Consider the following 22,903-nt stretch of genomic DNA (forward strand, 5'->3'; position numbering starts at 1 on the left):
CCGACAACTTTGATAAAAACACTATAGGAGTTGTCTCCAGATCGCTATGCATATTCATGCTAGTAGCTTAGCATCTCTCTCCATTGAATCCAGGCGGTGCATATTCATGCTAGTAGCTTAGCATCTCTCTCCATTGAATACAGCCGGTGCATATTCATGCTAGTAGCTTAGCATCTCTCTCCATTGAATACAGGCGGTGCATATTCATGCTAGTAGCTTAGCATCTCTCTCCATTGAATACAGGCGGTGCATATTCATGCTAGTAGCTTAGCATCTCTCTCCATTGAATACAGGCGGTTGACGACAACAACCCTCATAGAATATAAACAATAGATTACAATAATAAGATGTATCCACCAATCCAAAGAAAGGATAGGCGGGAGATACACAACCCGCAGTGCCGCTTTGTGGACAACGACTCCCCTTGTGAGGGCGGAGAGACATCTTGTCAGTATATCCATAATCTTTGGTGGAGCCAACCCAACTCTCACATGGCACTATTGGGGGGCACGGTGTGTAGTAAAACATCACTACATGAAAATCACTACATGCCGTGCCCCCCAGTCTACGGTCAGCAGAAAGACCCTTCTCAAATATATATTTTAAGTCACTTTTTGGAAACGGAACGGAGAAAATAAGGGGTAGCTTGTTCTCTACGTCGTCTGATTCTAGACATATCAGTCATCATCCTGGGCCCTCCGTTGAAGAGGTATTGACGAGCCAACTCTGAATATCCAAAGTAAAAAACGATTTTAAGGCGGTACTTACTGGTGTTACTCAGATCTCCTATCTCCTCCTCTTCGTCTTTCAATGTGACAGTAATCTCCCCTTCCTTCTTCACTCCATAAACTGCATCCTCCTCTTCTATTACTGTAACATCATTTTCCTCTTTCACTCTGAACGCGTCTTCCTCTTCTTTCACTGAAACGTCTTTCTCTTCTTCTTTCACTGTAACAGCCTCATCCTCTACTTCTTTTTTAACTGTGACATCCTCTTCTTCCTTCTCCTCTTTCACGACAATGTTCAGCCACAGACCTCCTTTCTCCGTCCAGCAGACCCCCTCTTCTTTAACGAGGGGAGAAGTTTAGTGAGCTCATGTTCGGGGATGTTAGCTAGCTAGCTATCATTAGCGACTAGGCTAGTGCTAACTTAACCAGCCAACTACTATAGCTGACTAATACAAAATAACGTAATATTAAATTATATACGTTAACAACTAGATACGACCTAAGTGTGTCGAAAACACAGTAGCTAATATACACCTAAAGCGTATAAATAGCTTGAATCTTTCTGCTATGTTGGCTAGCAAGCTACCGAGGTGGTTGACGAGCTGTTTATGAAGAACCGTCCACTAGATTATACGTCACGCTGGCAGCGTCGCCTGAAAGACGCACATCGCCGTCTGCTGACTGGAGGGGAAACGCAGTTGAGGATCATATTTTATTTTCAGACAAAGATTATTGTAAATGAATTTAAATAAATAATACCATTATATTGAGACATACAAAGACAGGAATGTGTTGATTGATTAGTTCGAATAAAAAATGTTTACCACAGCATATTAAAGGCAGTTTCATTAAATTATATTACATCTAAATTAGCAGCTAGCTACTAATTAGCAGCTAGCTACTATAATGAACAGACTAGGTCTATACTGCTCCTACATGGTGTAACAATACATCATGTAGATGTATATAATGAACAGACTAGGTCTATACTGCTCCTACATGGTGTAACAATACATCATGTAGATGTATATAATGAACAGACTAGGTCTATACTGCTCCTACGTGGTGTAACAATACATCATATAGATGTATATAATGAACAGACTAGGTCTATACTGCTCCTACATGGTGTAACAATACATCATGTAGATGGACACTACCATTAAAAAGTCGGGGGTTACTTTGAAATATCCTTGTTTTTTAAAGAAAATCAAAATTTTTCATTTATTTACCTGTTTTTGCTTTGTCATTATGGGGTATTGTGATGTCATATTTGGGAAATGTGATGTCTTATGGGGTATTGTGATGTCATTATTGGGTATTGTGTAGATTGATGAGGGGAAAAAATGATTGAATCAATTTTTGAATAAGGCTGTAACTGTTAGAATCTACATTGTGACATCATTAAAATACTCCTACTACAATGTTAAAACATTCTACATTGTGACATTATTTCATTGATATCATTAAGCAACTCCTTCATGTATGTATTTTCTGATGTTTGATCAGATATCTTTTATCAGAGTATCTCTTGTCACATTGATCACAGCTATAAGGTTTCTCTCCTGTGTGTGTTCTCTGGTGTAAAGTCAGAGAGCCAGATGTAGTCAAACTCTTCCCACATTGATCACAGCTATACGGTTTCTCTCCTGTGTGTGTTCTCTGGTGTGTTTTAAGTTCTGCTGAACATGTGCAACCTTTCCCACAGTCAGAGCAGAAGTGAGATTTCTTCCCTCTGGGTCTCTGCTGGTGTTTCTTGAGGTGTTTTGATGTGGAGAGACTCTTCTCTGCCTCTTCACTATCATGAGGTTGTTGAGGCCCCCCCAGAGGATCGACGATAGTCACGTCTCTCTCCTGTGTGAACAACAAAGTCAGACAGATGGTTTAAGGCCCACAACAGCAAAAATCTACTGTAAAAAGGTAATGTCAACAGCGTAGCCATGACATTGTACAAACAATGACATCTGTAATGAATGTTCATTATTTGACATTTGTCTTAAGACAGTCAAGTGAACAACAATAGTCATATTTTGTCTTGTTTTCACATTTGTAGTATTATCGACAATTGTATGCTAGAAATACGTTTTTGAAGTTGTTGAAATCCTAAGCTGTGCCAGACAACTTTTGGTCTCCAATATATGCACCTTTCTGTAGGTCTATGTTGTTATTAGGTGAAGTTATGGGTCCTACAGTAGGTCTATGTTGTTGTTAGGTGAAGTTATGGGTCCTACAGTAGGTCTATGTTGTTGTTAGGTGAAGTTATGGGTACTACAGTAAGTCTATGTTGTTGTTAGGTGAAGTTATGGGTCCTACAGTAGGTCTATGTTGTTGTTAGGTGAAGTTATGGGTCCTACAGTAGGTCTATGTTGTTGTTATGTGAAGTTATGGGTCCGACAGTAGGTCTATGTTGTTGTTAGGTGAAGTTTTGGGTCCTACAGTAGGTCTATGGTATTGGTATAACTAGCGGTTTCCGCATTAGCATGGAGGAGTTTCTGCAACCAAATTGCGTTTTAGCAAACAGAGGGCAGAGAGCGATGCACCTATTTGGGGATGTCTGATAGTATATACACACCACCACTAATGATTTGTGGAGCTTCTCAAAGTAATTATCTCTTCACCTCAAACAGCAAGTAAACAAAGTTTTACTAAAATCAATTGGCGAATGACAATAGTTCCTCAAAGTATTTGTAAAATATTTCCAGCTCTCAGTCTTGATAACCACTCAACATGAAATGGAAAAATGTAATGCTCTGATCCAGTGGAAATGTCATAAAATACCTGATTACTTCTTATCCCTTACACAAATAGCCTACAGCTGTGTCTGTCCCAACCTCACTGGCGCGGGAAACTCTCAGGGCCCAGAATATTTTATATCAAGTTTCTGACCTACAGGTGATAGAACTTGAAACATTGTATCAACTATGTAGACAGGCCATGCACAGCCAATGTGATTTATTTTTATCTGGATATTTTCTAGCTGTTTTTATTTGTTGGCTTTATTTAGATTTGTATAATTTTCATTTAGATAGAATGTAGATTAATCATAGAAAATTATTTTGAGATACTATTATAAATTAAATGAAACTGTTCCAGTAAAATGTGCATATGAAAATCATAATCATCTTATCTAAGGTTGGTTGCAGAAACTCCTCCCGCTAATCGTTAGCTGTCTTATCGGCTGCTATTTGAACAAGTATATTGGACAACTATTATTATTATTATTATTTATTTATTTTATTTTTTCCTTGGGTCACTATATCTATTTTGCCAATTTGGATTGATCCCCTCTACCACACGGAACCCCACTACACGGAACCCCACTAACCTACCGACGGAAACGCACGAGGTATCTACAAACAGACCTCCATCCTATGCTGCTACCGATAGCCATATACCCGGCCAGCTGTCTGGATCGCCACGACCCCAACCAACCTCTACTCACTGGACCCTTATTGATCACTCGATTAGCATGCCTCTCCTTAATGTAAATATGCCTTGTCCATTGCTGTTCTGGTTAGTGTTTATTGGCTTATTTCACTGTAGAGACTCTAGCCCTGCTCTCTATACCATATCCAACCTCTCAGTTCCACCACCCACATATGCGATGACATCACCTGGTTTCAATGATGTTTCTAGAGACAATATCTCTCTCATCATCACTCAATACCTAGGTTTACCTCCACTGTATTCACATCCTACCATACCTTTGTCTGTACATTATTCCTTTAAACTATTTTATCGCCCCCAGAAACCTCCTTTTACTCTCTGCTCTAGTAGCTCTAGGCGACCAATTCTCATAGCTTTTAGCCGTACCCTTATCCTACTCATCCTCTGTTCCTCTGGTGATGTAGAGGTGAATCCAGGCCCTGCAGTACCTGGCTCCACTCCTATTCCCCAGGCGCTCTCTTTTGATGACTTCTGTAACCGTAATAGCCTTGGCTTCATGCATGTTAACATTAGAAGCCTCCTCCCTAAGTTTGTTTTGTTCACTGCTTTAGCACACTCTGCCAACCCGGATGTTTTAGCCGTGTCTGAATCCTGGCTTAGAAAGACCACCATAAATTCAGACATTTTCATCCCCAATTACAAGATTTTCAGACAAGATAGAACGGCCAAAGGGGGCGGTGTTGCAATCTACTGCAAAGACTGCCTGCAGAGTTCTGTTATACTATCCAGGTCTGTTCCCAAACAATTTGAACTTCTACTTTTAAAAATCCACCTCTCTAAAAACAAGTCTCTCACCGTTGCCGCCTGCTATAGACCACCCTCTGCCCCCAGCTGTGCTCTGGACACTATATGTGAACTGATTGCCCCCCATCTATCTTCAGAGCTCGTGCTGCTAGGCGACCTAAATTTGAACATGCTCAACACCCCAGCCACCCTACAATCTAAGCTTGATGCCCTCAATCTCACACAAATTATAAATGAACCTACCAGGTACCACCCCAATTCCGTAAACACGGGTACCCTCATAGATATCATCCTAACAAACTTGCCCTCCAAATACACCTCTGCTGTTTTCAACCAAGATCTCAGCGATCACTGCCTCATTGCCTGCATCCGTAATGGGTCAGCGGTCAAACGACCTCCACTCATCACTGTCAAACGCTCCCTGAAACACTTCAGCGAGCAGGCCTTTCTAATCGACCTGGCCGGGGTAGCCTGGAAGGATATTGATCTCATCCCGTCAGTAGAGGATGCCTGGTCATTTTTTTAAAAATGCCTTCCTCACCATCTTGAATAAGCATGCCCCATTCAAGAAATTTAGAACCAGGAACAGATATAGCCCTTGGTTCTCTCCTGACCTGACTGCCCTTAACCAACAGAAAAACATCCTATGGCGTTCTGCATTAGCATCGAACAGCCCCCGTGATATGCAACTTTTCAGGGAAGCCAGAAACCAATATACACAGGCAGTTAGAACAGCCAAGGCTAGCTATTTCAAGCAGAAATTTGCTTCCTGCAACACAAATTCAAAAAAGTTCTGGGACACCGTAAAGTCCATGGAGAATAAGAACACCTCCTCCCAGCTTCCAACCGCTCTGAAGATAGGAAACACTGTCACCACCGACAAATCCACTATAATTGAGAATTTCAATAAGCATTTTTCTACGGCTGGCCATGCTTTCCACCTGGCTACCCCCACCCCGGACAACAGCACTGCCCTCCCCTCTGCTACTCGCCCAAGCCTTCCCCATTTCTCTTTCTCCCAAATACAGTCAGCTGATGTTCTAAATGAGCTGCAAAATCTGGACCCTTACAAATCAGCCGGGCTAGATAATCTGGACCCTTTCTTTCTAAAACTATCTGCTGAAATTGTTGCCACCCCTATTACTAGCCTCTTCAACCTCTCTTTCGTGTCGTCTGAGATCCCCAAAGATTGGAAAGCAGCTGCGGTTATCCCCCTCTTCAAAGGGGGGGACACCCTTGACCCTAACTGCTACAGACCTATATCTATCCTACCCTGCCTTTCTAAGGTCTTCGAAAGCCAAGTCAACAAACAGATTACCGACCATTTCGAATCCCACCACACCTTCTCCGCAATGCAATCTGGTTTCAGAGCTGGTCATGGGTGCACCTCAGCCACGCTCAAGGTCATAAACGATATCGTAACCGCCATCGATAGGAAACAATACTGTGCAGCCGTATTCATTGACCTGGCCAAGGCCTTTGACTCTGTCAATCACCACATCCTCATTGGCAGACTCGACAGCCTTGGTTTCTCTAATGATTGCCTCGCCTGGTTCACCAACTACTTCTCTGATCGAGTTCAGTGTGTCAAATCGGAGGGTCTGTTGTCCGGGCCTCTGGCAGTCTCTATGGGGGTGCCACAGGGTTCAATTCTTGGACCGACTCTCTTCTCTGTTTACATCAATGATGTCGCTCTTGCTGCTGGTGATTCTCTGATCCACCTCTACGCAGACGACACTATTCTGTATACTTCTGGCCCTTCTTTTGACACTGTGTTAACAACCCTCCAGGCGAGCTTCAATGCCATACAACTCTCCTTCCGTGGCCTCCAACTGCTCTTAAATACAAGTAAAACCAAATGCATGCTCTTCAACCGATCGCTGCCTGCTCCTGCCCGCCTGTCCAACATCACTACTTTGGACGGCTCTGACTTAGAATATGTGGACACCTACAAATACCTAGGTGTCTGGTTAGACTGTAAACTCTCCTTCCAGACTCACATCAAACATCTCCAATCCAAAGTCAAATCTAGAATTGGCTTCCTATTCCGCAACAAAGCATCCTTTACTCATGCTGCCAAACATACCCTTGTAAAACTGACCATCCTACCAATCCTCGACTTCGGTGATGTCATTTACAAAATAGCCTCCAAAACCCTACTCAATAAATTGGATGCAGTCTATCACAGTGCCATCCGTTTTGTCACCAAAGCCCCATATACTACCCACCACTGCGACCTGTACACTCTCGTTGGCTGGCCCTCGCTTCATACTCGTCGCCAAACCCACTGGTTCCAGGTCATCTACAAGACCCTGCTAGGTAAAGTCCCCCCTTATCTCAGCTCGCTGGTCACCATAGCAGCACCTACCTGTAGCACGCGCTCCAGCAGGTATATCTCTCTAGTCACCCCCAAAACCAATTCTTCCTTTGGACGCCTCTCCTTCCAGTTCTCTGCTGCCAATGACTGGAACGAACTACAAAAATCTCTGAAACTGGAAACACCTATCTCCCTCACTAGCTTTAAGCACCAGCTGTCAGAGCAGCTCATAGATTACTGCACCTGTATATAACCCATCTACAATTTAGCCCAAACAACTACCTCTTTACCTACTGTATTTATTTATTAATTTATTTTGCTCCTTTGCACCCCATTATTTCTGTCTCTACTTTGCACTTTCTTCCACTGCAAACCAACCATTCCATTGTTTTTTTAGTTTTTATTTTACTTGCTGTGTTGTACTCACTTCGCCTCCATGGCCTTTTATATTTTTATTTATTTATACATATATTTGTTTGCCTTCACCTCCCTTATCTCACCTCACTTGCTCACATTGTATATAGACTTATTTTATTTTTTTTCCCACTGTATTATTGACTATATGTTTGTTTTACTCCATGTGTAACTATGTGTTGTTGTATGTGTCGAACTGCTTTGCTTTATCTTGGCCAGGTCGCAATTGTAAATGAGAACGTGTTCTCAATTTGCCTACCTGGTTAAATAAAGGTTAAATAAATAAAAATAAATAAAAATAACTGTCACCAGATCAGTAGAAATGGTCAGATAAATTGGCACTACAAATGGAAAAGGTTGCCGACTGCTGTTGTAGCCTATTACTGGAAACTTCAGGAGCATAACGTCAGAATTTACGAAGGCCAGCAGCAGCGTGAGGAGAATGCTAAGGAAGAGTTTTTTTCCTTATGGTTAGGCTATCTTGATCTCTGGTTCCCTCCAGTCATTTGTGTGTCTCAATTATTTAATAAAAACAGGTGATTCCTATGTTGATGATGTAAAGAATATTTGCTGCTCTGTGGTGTGTAATGAGGAGCAACCAGACGCTGCACGCATTTATGAAATTGCTTATTCCAGTTACTAATAAGCATGCACCCATTAAGAAAATGACTGTAAAAGCTGTTAAATCCCAGTGGATTGATGAGGAATTGAAAAATGGTATGGTTGAGAAGGATGAGGGAAAAGTAATGGCAAATAAGTCTGGCTGTACAACCGATTGGCAAACATCATGCAAATTGAGAAATCAAGTGACTAAACTGAATAAAAAGAAGAAAAACGACACAATGAAACAAAGATAAATGACATAAAGAATGATAGTAAAAGGCTTTGGAGAACCTTACATACAATTTGGGGCAAAAATTTACTGAATCAGACGGCTCATTCATCACAAAGCCCACTACTTTAATGATTTTTTCATTGGCAAGATTAGCAAACTTTGGCATGACATACTAGCAGCAAAGGCTGACACTACACATCCAAGTATATCTGACCAAATTATGAAAGACAAGCATTGTAATTTCGAATTCCGTAAAGTCAGTGTGGAAGAGGTGAAAAAGTTATTGTTGTCTATCAACAATGATAAGCCACCGGGGTCTGACAATCTAGATGGAAAATTACCGAGGATAATAGCGGACTATATTGCCACTCCTATTTTCCGTATCTTTAATTTCAGCCTACTAGAGAGCGTGTGCCCTCAGGCCTGGAGGGAAGCTAAAGTCATTCCACATGCACTATGCTCTGCATAGTTAGTTAGCTCCAGGTAATATGTTGCACTTATTCAGCCATTCTGTGACCAAAAACAAGCTACATATGGACAGTACCAAAATAAACTGACTCTGGAAATGACAAAGCGCCTCGTAACCTTGCTGGAAATGGGACAAACGGACCCCTTCTGTGGTAACAGACTGGGACGATTTGCAGTCAAATCAAATTCCCAGGAACGGGGTTCAAATGAACCACAGAGACTGTGTGGGATAATAACATGGCCGTGTCCAACCCTGCTTGCTCCCTCGACTCCACTACCAACCACCAATCTCCAACAGGGCCCTTAACCTGTTTCACTAGACACTTTGTAGTGAACTACAGGTAGGAATCAGCAACGAATCCCAATAATGAGCCACCTATGGGAGGGGTAACCCTTTGCGGACAAATCTCTCAATGTATTACTGCTACCCTGGGGAGATTGATATACCCCTTGAACACTGGCTCCGACCCTCGTCAGATGAGGCAAGGCTTGCAAACTATTACAGACTACAAAGGGAAGCACAGCCGATAGCTGCCCAGTGACACGAGCCTACAAGACAAGCTAAATTACTTCTATGCTCGCTTCGAGGAAAGTAACACTGAAACATGCATGACAGCATCAGCTGTTCCGGACGACTTTGTGACCACGCTCTCCGCAGCCGATGTGAGTAAGACCTTAAAACAGGTTAACATTCATAAGGCCACAGGGCCAAACGGATTACCAGGACGTGTACTCCAAGCATGCGCTGACCAACTGGCAAGACCAACTGCCAAGCATGCGCTGACCAACTGGCAAGGGTCTTCCCTGACATTTTCATCCCGTCTGAGTCTGTAATACCAAGATGTTTCAAGCAGACCACCATAGTCCCTGTGCCCAAGAACACTAAGGTAACCTGCCTAAATGAGTACCGACCCGTAGCACTCACGTCTCTAGCCATGAAGTGCTTTGAAAGGCTGGTCATGGCTCACATCAACACCATTATCCTAGAAACCCTAAACCCACTCCAATTTGCATACCGCCCCAACAGATCCACAGATGATGCAATCTCTATTGCATTACACACTGCACTTTCCCACCTGGACAAAAGGAACACCCATGTGAGAATGCTATTCATCGACTACAGCTCAGCGTTCAACACCATAGTACCCTCAAAGCTCATCACTAAGCTAAAGACCCTGGGACTAAACACTGAGCACGCCCCCATTCTCATTGAAGGGGTTGTAGTGGAGCAGTTGAAAGCTTCAAGTTCCTTGGTGTCCACATTATAGGCTTAGTTAACTGGTGAACTGTTGAAATCATGGAAACATAATGACGATTCTAATTCTAGATTTGGAATAGAATTTGCAGCACCTTGAATATATTGTTGTTTGACTACCAATTAATAAACCAGGGAGGAATTACTGACAGAGTAGGAGCATGGTGGAGACATCCAAGAGGGAAATCAGGAAGGGAAATGACAGCAAGTAGTGCAGATGAAAGGGATAACAAGTTGGTGAAGCAACAGATGTGCTGGAATGAGAACAATATAGATGGAATGAGAACAATAGAGATGGAATGACAACAATATAGATGGAATGAGAACAATATAGATGGAATGAGAACAATATAGATGGAATGAGAACAATATAGATGGAATGACAACAATATAGATGGAATGACAACAATATAGATGCTACTTTGAAAACACAAACTCTCACAGCAAAGAGCGAGGGAATCCAGGGATGACTGGAGGAGCAATGGAGGAAGCATTGTGGAATTCTCTTGGCGTGAGTACAGTTGTTGAGACTGAGTGGAGGATGGTGAAGAACAGTCACTTTAACTCTACCTACATGTACATATTACCTCAACTAACCGGTGCCCCCTCACATTGACTCTGTACAGTTGGTGAGACTGAGTGAACGATGGTGAAGAACAGTGGCGTGAAAAGGGCTAAAGTTGGTAATGAACAGCAGTTTAGGGTCGGAGTGGGAATCATCAGCAAGGATGTTTTTGTGGGTGACCTGTTAACGGTCTCAAAGATGGTGAAGGATGAATTGGGTAAAGTGGAATCGGTTCGAGTGACCAGGAGCGGTATGATACTGATTGTGTGTCAACAGCGCAAAAGGAGAAAGCTTTGTGTGGTTTAGGTTAAACATTTCAGGTAGACGCACGTTGATTAAAATGAATGATAGACGGAAGGTCTTACTGTGGTTTGGTGAAGTGGTTCTCCCATCTTATGTAAAACCTGGGTAAGTGAGATATACAGAAGCCGCTGCAGTGTTACAATTGTAAAAAAGTTTGGACATGTGGCAAGTGTTTGTCAAAGGAATAAATATGTCGTAGTCAGATGAAGCATGTTGTAATTGTGATGGGAATCACATTCCCGAGTTCCCAGAGTGCCCTGTACGGATGAAGGATGTCACAGTAGCTAGGATGATCAGGCCCATCCAGCAGGTGTCCTCTGTGGAGGCAGTGAAAATAGCTGAAGGAGTGAGTAGAGAGGAGAAGGTAGTTCATGTCCCACAGTCTGCAGTGAAGCCATGCAGGAGAAGGATCCCAACACACTAATAGTGAACAAGGTGGACTTTGTTGTGTTTATAGAGCAAGTGATAAATTGCATTAATAAATTATTAGTAACCTTCTTCCAAAACTAGCAGTTTCCGCATTAGCTTGGAGGAGTTTCTACAACAAAGTTGTGTTTGCATTGCCCTCACTGCCGCAGTGATAAACTGCATTAATAATAAACTAATAAAACATCTAAGAAGCTAGACATCATTGTGAAGGCGGCAAATAGATTTCTGGATCTCCAGGACTTCAGACTAAATGTTACAGGGAGTACTGAAAGAAGACGTTCCACCCCTCCCAGGTTCCTGAACCTGTGTAGGGATCTGAATAGTACCATTTTTGTTTGAAATTCAGGGTAGTGGAGTGAATTTGTTCGTGTTTATTTTTTATTTTACGTAATTAGTATGATTTGTTAATCCCAATTTATTTTGCGTTTTGGTTATTTTTCACAACCCCGTACAGTAGGTGGCAGCAATACACCTGATGAGTGTAGTCTGACAATACACCTCAGAGAAGAAGACATGGTAGGAACCAAAGTGTTGGTCAATGTTTCCAGTTGACCCTAATTAAATGTTACATTACATGTTGTTTTCTTACTTCGTATAGCCGGCTAGCTAGCCAACATATTCATACTTTGCTTACTCCTCTCTGATAAGATACCGCTGCACAAACATGCTTATCTAGGCCTACACCAGCACTGGTACCAGGCAGTATTAGCTAGCTACGTTTGCTCTGACTCTTAATACATTTAGCAAGCTAGCTAGCCCGCTAACTAGCGTTTAGCAGCTAAGATTATTTGAGCAACACCTTGCTAAGAAAATAATCTTTCGCCTTTAATGTAATGGCATGAAAAGAATTGCAAGAACATTATACAATGACTTATGAACAGCTGTAACAATTTGACCCCAACAGGAAATCTACACTGGCAGTTATAGAAAGACCCATTTACTATATAACCATTGATTCTTGAAGAATATAACTTATAAATGCCTCAAATGTTTTAACCGTATTACCCCACCAGAAACCAAAACATAAGCTTGTATAACGCCACTGTTTGTAAACAAATACTATATGGCTGAGGAGTAGGGTCGATCCAAGCGTTCTGACCTCACAATGACAGTAAAGCACCCAAGCTAACTGGCTAACGCTGGATAGCTTGCTAGACACAAATCAGAGAAAACCTCACTCTTACCATTTTACTTGCCCTAGCAGAGCTGGTTAGGCTGTTTTCATGTTATCCAGAGCGTTGGTGACTAACTGTGCTGCTGGCAACAATTTAATTTGAGCTTTTTTGCAGATGTTTACTGACACCGGCCATATTCAACGGGTGTTGAGCGTTATTAAATTCATCAGTTATTCTGCGCTCTAATCAAGTCAATAAACATTGGGTAGTTAGTTAGAATAGAGTTACTATACTGGCAAGTTGGCAAGTTTGATGTATAAGTAGCCAACTAGCGTTAGGTAGCTAGCTCACATACTGGTACATACTGCTGTAAAGATATGCTATGCGTTTTGTAAGGATAGTGTAGCTAACATAACGTGTAAGGTAACTTATTTGAAAAGTCATTACTTTATTACATTGCTCAACATTTGTCATAATTATTTAAAGCAGTTCATTTGTATTCGCTCTCTCGTTGGACTTCAGCTGCATATTTTCCCCCATTTTCTTCTAATCTGAAAACGTTGAAGCCACGCCCATTTCCTGAAGAATTGTATTATGGTCCTTAAAACACTGCGTGTATACGTCATATTTTGGCGAATTTAGTACGACATCCGGGAACTTTTGGCATACTAACTACATCATACTATGACCAATAAGCAGACTATATACTCAATTTACTTCACAAGTAGTACATTTAGTATGAGTATTCTAACACAGCTCAGGACTCTGGGCAGCCATTTTGTTTGTTTAAAAACTAGGTTGCCCCTTTAAAAAAGCGACACAACAATCAACAAACCAATCTGCAGTTCAACCAATAACCAAGCAGTAATTCCAGCACTGTTTTGGTCATAAAATGATGGATGGGGCTGGAGAAATGTAACTACTCTCAAATTCATAGACAGACTATGGATGAAAGGACTGACCATCCATGATATCAACATTATAGTTTTAACCATGTTGAGGCTATACATGGTTGATTTACATTGTTTCTAAACATTGGAGTAAAAAAAGCTTATTTGGGGTTCTGATGGGGCAAACAGTTGAACTCAGCTCATGAGGCATTTGTTATATTTTTCAATAATAATTATTTCACTGTAACAACCTCACCTTCTATTTGTTTTTGTATTGTAACAGCCTCCTCTACCTCCTCTTTCGCGAGAGCTTCTTTCTCCATCCAGCAGACCTCCTCTTCTTCAGCAGGAACGGGGTTAAGTTTGAGACTGGAGCTATGAGGCATGTACTGAAGTCGCAAGGCGGTATAATTCAAAGCAGTGTCACGTTATCAGCAGCACGTGATCAATGACGTCTGAAGAATCATTTCGTCGAACACCTGATTGGTTTGGTATTGGGCTCGTTCGACATTGCAGCCGACAGTGCAGGTGGCTGCTGACTGACTAATTTACAAATCACCTTGCATCATAAATAACTACTCATTATTATTTATAAATCAGTCAGCAAGTCACCGTTTTACACACAATGCAGCATGGATTTGATGCTCTCGAACACGGCCAGTGGTTTAATATATGACATAATGGCTACGCTGCTACGGCGTGTGACTTCATCTGTAAAAATGTGGCTGTTCTAAATTCTGTGTCGCTCAAAGCCTTGAATAATGAACCTATTTTTGACACAACTTGCTGAAAAGAGCCAATGATTCAGGAAGATTTGTTTCACCATCACTACTTTTCAGCATGTTCTCTGTGAATTAGACTACGGGAGATTTGTAACTTTTTCTCCGGTAACGTTAGTCGGTCTCGCTGACCATAACCGTGCTGGTTGGCTACGCTGGTTAGGCTAATAGCTAGTTGGCTAAATAGCTAACGTTAGCTGGTTGGCTAAGATAACTGCATATAGCTAATGTTAGCTGGCTGGCTAAGATAACTGCATATAGCTAATGTTAGCTGGCTGGCTAAGATAACTGCATATAGCTAATGTTAGCTGGCTGGCTAAGATAACTGCATATAACTAACGTTAGCTGGCTGGCTAAGATAACTGCATATAGCTAATGTTAGCTGGCTGGCTAAGATAACTGCATATAGCTGACGTTAGCTGGCTGGCTAAGATAACAGCATATAGCTAACATTCTTTGATATTTGGTTAGATGGCATTATGTATTTACAAAACTGTGGTTTACTTTAATCACTCAAGTCATGAGTGCAAATTATTGGTTTAATTTAAAGTTATACATTTTAATTAAGTTATTTCTGTTGTAGTATACATCATAGGGAATAGGCTGGTCCTCCATTTTACTTCACACCTGACTTTGGTTTAATGTAATAACTCCAAAAATAGAACTGTGAGGTGTTACTTTGCATTGGAAATGTTTTAATATTTTATTTTATATTTTATAAACAATACAAAACATACACATACAAACAACATCATAGAAACATTAACTACATAACACCTGCCCAGACCCACTAGAACACATCTCCATTAACTACATCACACCTGCCCAGACCCACTAGAACACACCTCCATCTCCATTAACTACATCACACCTGCCCAGACCCACTAGAACACACCTCCATCTCCATTAACTACATCACACCTGCCCAGACCCACTAAAACACACCTCCATCTCCATGAACTACATCACACCTGCCCAGACCCACTAGAACACACCTCCATCTCCATTAACTACATCACACCTGCCCAGACCCACTAGAACACACCTCCATCTCCATTAACTACATCACACCTGCCCAGACCTACTAGAACACACCTCCATCTCCATTAACTACATCACACCTGCCCAGACCCACTAAAACACACCTCCATCTCCATTAACTACATCACACCTGCCCAGACCCACAAGAACACAGCCAGTGCATTCATCAGCACCATTTTATTTCTCTCTGTCACTTTCAACTTTTAGATAATAAAGCAGTTTACCATTCAATTGAGTTAACAACAGAGGATTGGTTGATTTCCAGGTTTAATTAAGTATAATATTTAAGATGATTTATGAGAAAAGTATCGTCCAACTCTGGGGTATCTCACTGCACCCTCAAATGCCATGTTTTGAAATATACAGACAGACAGATTAAAAGTAATTTTACATTGTATAACTTTACTTCTGACAGCCAACTTTCTAACTCCGCCCATAACTTTATGACATCATAACATTCCCAGAAGGGTTATTGAGTCATTGTTAGTTTTCCACTGAAGACATGACTCTGCCGTTGTGCTGTAGAATTTGTGGATTTTGTCTCTTGTATAATAAGGGACTATCAAAAAAGACTCTCTGGATTGATCACTGGAGTCAGATGTGAAGGAGGAGGTTGATCATCAGGAGTCAGATGTGAAGGAGGAGGTTGATCATCATGAGTCAGATGTGAAGGAGGAGGTTGATCATCAGGAGTCAGATGTGAAGGAGGAGGTTGATCATCATCATCAGGAGTCAGATGTGAAGGAGGAGGTTGTTCATCAGTGAACCTCTAGGCTTGTGGCTGGGCTGGCGTTTCCACTTCCAGCTTGGTCATATATTTTGACACATTGAATGTTGATATTGTGAATCTATGTTATATATTTGTACCTCCTGTTTCATGAAGTGATGTCACTAAGTACTGCCCCTATATATACAATGCATTCGGAAAGCATTCAGACCCCTTCACTTTTCCCACATTTTGTTACGTTACAGCCTTATTCTAAAATTGATTCAATAATTTTTCCCCCTCATCAATCTACACACAATACCCAATAATGACATCACAATACCCATAAGACATCACATTGCCCCATAATGACATCACAATACCCCATAATGACAAAGCAAAAACAGGTAAATAAATGAAAACATTTTCTTTAAAAAACAAGGACATTTCTAAGTGACCCCAAACTTTTGAATGGTAGTGTACATCTACATGATGTATTGTTACACCATGTAGGAGCAGTATAGACCTAGTCTGTTCATTATATACATCTACATGATGTATTGTTACACCATGTAGGAGCAGTATAGACCTAGTCTGTTCATTATATACATCTATATGATGTATTGTTACACCATGTAGGAGCAGTATAGACCTACAGTAGCTAGCTGCTAATTTAGATGTAATATAACATAATGAAACTGCCTTAAATGTGCTGTAGTAAAAAAAAATTATTCGCAGTAATCAATCAACACATTCCTGTCTTTGTATGTCTCAATATAATGGTATTATTTAATTAAATCCATTTGAAAGAATCTTTGTCTGAAAATTAAAATCTGATCCTCAACTGCGTTTCCCCTCCAGTCAGCAGACGGCGATGTGCGTCTTTCAGGCGACGCTGCCAGCGTGACGTATAATCTAGTGGACGGTTCTTCATTAACAGCTCGTCAACCACCACGGTAGCTTGCTAGCCAACACAGCCGAAAGATTCAAGCTATTTATACTCTTTCGATGTATATTAGCTGCTGTGTTTTAGACACACTTCTGTCGTATCTACTTGTTAACCTATTTAATTTAATATTACGTTATTTTTTATTAGTCAGCTATAGTAGCTGGCTGGTTAAATTAGCACTAGCCTAGTCGCTAACTATAGCTAGCTAGCTAACATCCCCCAACATGAGCTCCCTAAACTTCTCCCCTCTTGTTAAAGAAGAGGAGGTCTGCTGGACGGAGAAAGAAGCTCTGGGGCTGAACATTGTCGTGAAAGAGGAGAAGGAAGAAGAGGATATCACAGTAAAACAAGAAGTAGAGGGTGAGGCTGTTACAGTGAAAGAAGAAGAGAAAGACGTTTCAGTGAAAGAAGAGGAAGACGAGTTCAGAGTGAAAGAGGAAGAGGAGGATGCCGTTTTTGGAGTGAAGAAGGAAGGGGAGATGACTGTCACATTGAAAGATGAAGAGGTGGAGATAGGAGATCTGATTAACACCAGTAAGTACCGCCTTAAATTCGTATTTAACTTTCGATATTCAGAGTTGGCTCGTCAATACCTCTTCAACGGAGGGCCCTGGATGATGACTGATATGTCTAGAATCAGATGACGTAGAGAGCAAGCTACCCCTTGTTTTCTCAGTTCCGTTTCCAAAAAGTGACTTAACATATATATTTGAGAGGGGTCTATCTGCTGACCGCAGACTGGGGGGCACGGCATGTTGTGATTGTCATGTAGTGATGTTTTACTACACACCGTGCCCCCCAATAGTGCCATGTGAGAGTTGGGTTGACTACACCAAAGATTATGGATATACTGACAAGATGTCTCTCTGCCCTAACAAGGGGAGTCGTTGTCCACAAAGCGGCTCTGCGGGTTGTCTAGCTCCCGCCTATCCTTTCTTTGGATTGGTGGATTCATCTTATTATTGTAATCTATTGTTTATATTCTATGAGGGTGGTTGTCGTCAACCGCCTGTATTCAATGGAGAGAGATGCTAAGCTACTAGCATGAATATGCATAGCGATCTGGAGACAACTCCTATAGTGTTTTTATCAAAGTTGTCGGTATGTCACGTGTCCACATAACAACTTGGGCATTACGAAACTTCTGTTAGATCAAGTAAACCTCACGTAGCAAATAAGCCGTTCATTTTGTTGTTGACCAAATTCGACACTTAACATATTGGGTTGATAATTGTTTCCACTTGGATACAACCTACTGTAGCCTACTGTAACCTACTGGCATGACCTAGAGAGATACAATCTACTGTAGCCTACTGGCATGACCTAGAGAGATACAACCTACTGTAAGCTACTGGCATGACCTAGAGAGATGCAACCTACTGTAGCCTACTGGCATGACCTAGAGAGATACAACCTACTGTAGCCTACTGGCATGACCTAGAGAGATACAACCTACTGTAGCCTACTGGCATGACCTAGAGAGATACAACCTACTGTAACCTACTGGCATGACCTAGAGCGTTACAACCTACTGTAACATACTGGCTTGACCTAGAGAGCTAAAGTTGTAAAATTCCTGGATTTTAAATGAATATTTTCCAGTAATAATGATAATTTGTATCTTCCTATCCACATGTGGGATCCCTCTCCTTTGTCGTCCTCTTAACACCAATAACAGAAAATTACTGTGGGACTCCCAATCACGGCCGGATGTGATACAGCCTGGATTCGAACCAGGGACTGTAGTGACACCTCTTGCACTGAGATGCAGTGGCTTAGACCACTGCGTCCGTGTGTGTGTTAATTTTTAGAATGCTGTACTAGAATGCTTAAAAGGCCTTTCAAATTTTAAATATCGGTTATCGGTATCATTTTTTGGGGCAAGGAAAATATTGGATATTGGTATTTGCCAAAAATGTAATATCGGTGCATCCCTTTATTTTAAAATGTATCACAATACCCCATAATGACATCACAATACCCCATAATGACATCACAATACCCCATAATGCCAAAGCAAAAACAGGTTTAGGTTTTTTGCAAATGTATTAAAACTATTCCCCAGGATAACTAGTCTCAGAGTAATGTAAGATCCCAGGATAACTAGTCTCAGGGTAATGTAAGATCCCAGGATAACTAGTCTCAGAGTAATGTTAGATCCCAGGATAACTTGTCCTCCAAACTGTAAATAAATAATAAAATGTGTCGCCTGGATGTCAGACCCCCAACCCTCCAAACTGTAAATAAATAATAAAATGTGTATCTTGGGTGTCAGACCCCCAACCCTCCGAACTGTAAATAAATAATAAAATGTGAATCCTGAATGTCAGACCCCCAACCCTCCAAACTGTAAATAAATAATCAAATGTGTATCCTGGATGTCAGACCCCCAACCCTCCAAACTAAATAAATAATAAAATGTGTATCCTGGATGTCAGACCCCCAACCCTCCAAACTAAATAAATAATAAAATGTGTCGCCTGAATGTCAGACCCCCAACCCTCCAAACTGTAAATAAATAATAAAATGTGTATCCTGGATGTCAGACCCCCAACCCTCCAAACTGTAAATAAATAATAAAATGTGTCTCCTTGGCAACATTAGAACCTCGGCACGTTTACTGTGTACTGGGAATGATGTAAACAAATAATCCAAAATATTTTTGTCAATGAGACAGTATATAAACAAAGGAATGACCGAACCCCCTTTGGTGACTGAATGCTTGTAAGAAACTAGATGATCAAAACATTAGATCACATCAAATAAGCCTGAGTGGTTTCACCTCCTCCCAGACTATACTGGATACTACAGTTTTAACTATACATAGTTATACAGGATACTACAGTTATACAGGATACTACAGTTATACAGGATACTACAGTTATACAGGATACTACAGTTATACTGGATACTACAGTTATACAGGATACTACAGTTATACAGGATACTACAGTTATACAGGATACTACAGTTATACAGGATACTACAGTTATAACTATACATATTTATACAGGATACTACAGTTATACAGGATACTACAGTTATAACTATACATAGTTATACAGGATACTACAGTTACAGGATACTACAGTTATACAGGATACTACAGTTATACAGGATACTACAGTTATACAGGATACTACAGTTATAACTATACACAGTTATACAGGATACTACAGTTATACAGGATACTACAGTTATAACTATACATAGTTATACAGGATACTACAGTTATACAGGATACTACAGTTATAACTATACATAGTTATACAGGATACTACAGTTATACAGGATACTACAGTTATACAGGATACTACAGTTATACTGGATACTACAGTTATAACTATACATAGTTATTCCAAAGGTGGGCTACTTACTATCCACTGTTTGCAAGCCACCGTTGCTGATCTATTTTATTTATTTATTTCACCTTTATTTAACCAGGTAGGCAAGTTGAGAACAAGTTCTCATTTACAATTGCGACCTGGCCAAGATAAAGCAAAGCAGTTCGACACATAGAAAAACACAGAGTTACACATGGAGTGTAACAAACATACAGTCAATAATACAGTAGAAAAATAAGTCTATATACAATGTGAGCAAATGAGGTAAATGCAAAAAAAGGCCATGGTGGCAAAGTAAATACAATATAGCAAGTAAAACACTGGAATGGTAGATTTGCAGTGGAAGAATGTGCAAAGTAGAAATACTGGGGTGCAAAGGAGCAAAATAAATAAATAAATACAGTAGGGGATGTCGTGGTAATTTCCTGTATTACTCAATAAAGAGAGAGAGAGAGAGAGAGCCAACCACACACAAGTCAGAGTTAAATGATATATTCCATCTTTAATATATATATACAAGCTTCACCAAAGCCCTTTAATGACTCTCAGATCAATTCAGTGTCTAAATGAATTCTCTGAGAGTCCTTACAAAACAATTCGTAGTTTCATTTATAGCCAAGATACACCCCTCTCAACTTACAAAGAATCCTTTACCCAAAAGAGGAGTATCCTATTGCTAGACAGCATCAGCTATAAATCATCGTTCAGTTTGATCTCCCAAGACAAGGTTTAAATCTCATGCTTGATACTTCACTGTCTACCAAAACATTACTTCATCCAATGGCATATATCAATTGTCATTTCTAGATACTCCCAAACCTGGACAAACTCAAAATCAGACAGTGAGCCCCTTAGGTCAAATACTAGGTCAAGATAAGGGCAACCTCAGAGGGGAAATACAATGGTTCCAAACACTGCCAAACTCCTTCCCCCAATGAGAAAAGTAGGGAGTGACTGGCGTACAGACATTGTATGAGATAACTAACTGGTTTCCCAATTAATAACTCCATCCCATGGTTTAGGAATAGTTACAAACAACGTTCCCATAAGAAACCAACATTCCACTCTGTCCTCCTCCCCTTCTAATATTCTACTTAGCACCACATGGTTTAACATATACATTGACTTATGAAGACAAGCCTGACCTCTCCCCTCTCTGGCCCCAAGTTCCTAATCCCTAGCTCAGAAGATTCTAATGACAAGTATCTCACAAGCATATGATGAAAATAACATCTTATCTATCTATGTTCCTTAGCTAAATCTGATTCTGCCACGACAGGGAAGAGGTACTTGTTTGGGCTAAATTAAAGATGGGCTATGTACAGGTGCAGTAATCTGTGAGCTCCTCTGACAGCTGGTGCTTAAAGCTAGTGGGGGAGATAAGTGTTTCCAGTTTCAGAGATTTTTGTAGTTCGTTCCAGTCATTGGCAGCAGAGAAGTATGCTCCAGGAAGTATATCTCACTGGTCATCCCCAAAGCCAACACCTACGTTGGCCGCCTTTCCTTCCAGTTCTCTGCTGCCAATGACTGGAACGAATCGCAAAAATCGCTGAAGTTGGAGACTTATATCTCCCTCACTAGCTTTAAGAATCAACTATCTGAGCAGCTTACCGATCGCTGCAGCTGTACACAGCCCATCTGTAAGTAGCCCATCCAATGCTGACCTCATCCCCATGTTTTTATTTACTTTTTTTGCTCACACCAGTATTTATATATTATATACAGTGGGGAGAACAAGTATTTGATACACTGCCGATTTTGCAGGTTTTCCTACTTACAAAGCATGTAGAGGTCTGTAATTTTTATCATAGGTACACTTCAACTGTGAGAGACGGAATCTAAAACAAAAATCCAGAAAATCACATTGTATGATTTTTAAGTAATTAATTTGCATTTTATTGCATGACATAAGTATTTGATCACCTACCAACCAGTAAGAATTCCGGCTCTCCCAGACCTGTTAGTTTTTCTTTAAGAAGCCCACCTGTTCTCCACTCATTACCTGTATTAACTGCACCTGTTTGAACTCGTTACCTGTATAAAAGACACCTGTCCACACACTCAATCAAACAGACTCCAACCTCTCCACAATGGCCAAGACCAGAGAGCTGTGTAAGGACATCAGGGTTAAATTGTAGACCTGCACAAGGCTGGGATGGGCTACAGGACAATAGGCAAGCAGCTTGGTGAGAAGGCAACAACTGTTGGCGCAATTATTAGAAAATGGAAGAAGTTCAAGATGACGGTCAATCACCCTCGGTCTGGGTCTCCATGCAAGATCTCACCTCGTGGGGCATCAATGATCATGAGGAAGGTGAGGGATCAGCCCAGAACTACACGGCAGGACCTGGTCAATGACCTGAAGAGAGCTGGGACCACAGTCTCAAAGAAGTAACACACTACGCCGTCATGGATTAAAATCCTGCAGCGCACGCAAGGTCCCCATGCTCAAGGCAGCACATCCAGGCCCGTCTGAAGTTTGCCAATGACCATCTGGATGATCCAGAGGAGGAATGGGAGAAGGTCATGTGGTCTGATGAGACAAAAATAGAGCTTTTTGGTCTAAACTCCACT

At 41.0% G+C, this 22,903-nt stretch overlaps 1 protein-coding gene and 1 long non-coding RNA gene across 2 annotated transcripts in view; both read right to left on the bottom strand.

Moving 5' to 3' along the window:
- Positions 1 to 22,903, bottom strand: part of LOC139548585 (zinc finger protein ZFP2-like) — a 158,408-nt gene that overhangs the window by 51,772 nt on the left and 83,733 nt on the right. The gene's annotated exons all lie outside the window — the stretch shown is intronic.
- Positions 1,427 to 13,938, bottom strand: LOC139550548 (uncharacterized). Its single transcript, XR_011670070.1, has 2 exons — positions 13,767 to 13,938; positions 1,427 to 2,582 (listed from the first exon to the last, which is right to left on the bottom strand). It is a non-coding gene; the product is annotated as an uncharacterized lncRNA (long non-coding RNA).

This window comes from Salvelinus alpinus, chromosome 2, assembly GCF_045679555.1.
Source record: "Salvelinus alpinus chromosome 2, SLU_Salpinus.1, whole genome shotgun sequence".
NCBI classification, from domain to species: Eukaryota; Metazoa; Chordata; class Actinopteri; order Salmoniformes; family Salmonidae; genus Salvelinus; species Salvelinus alpinus.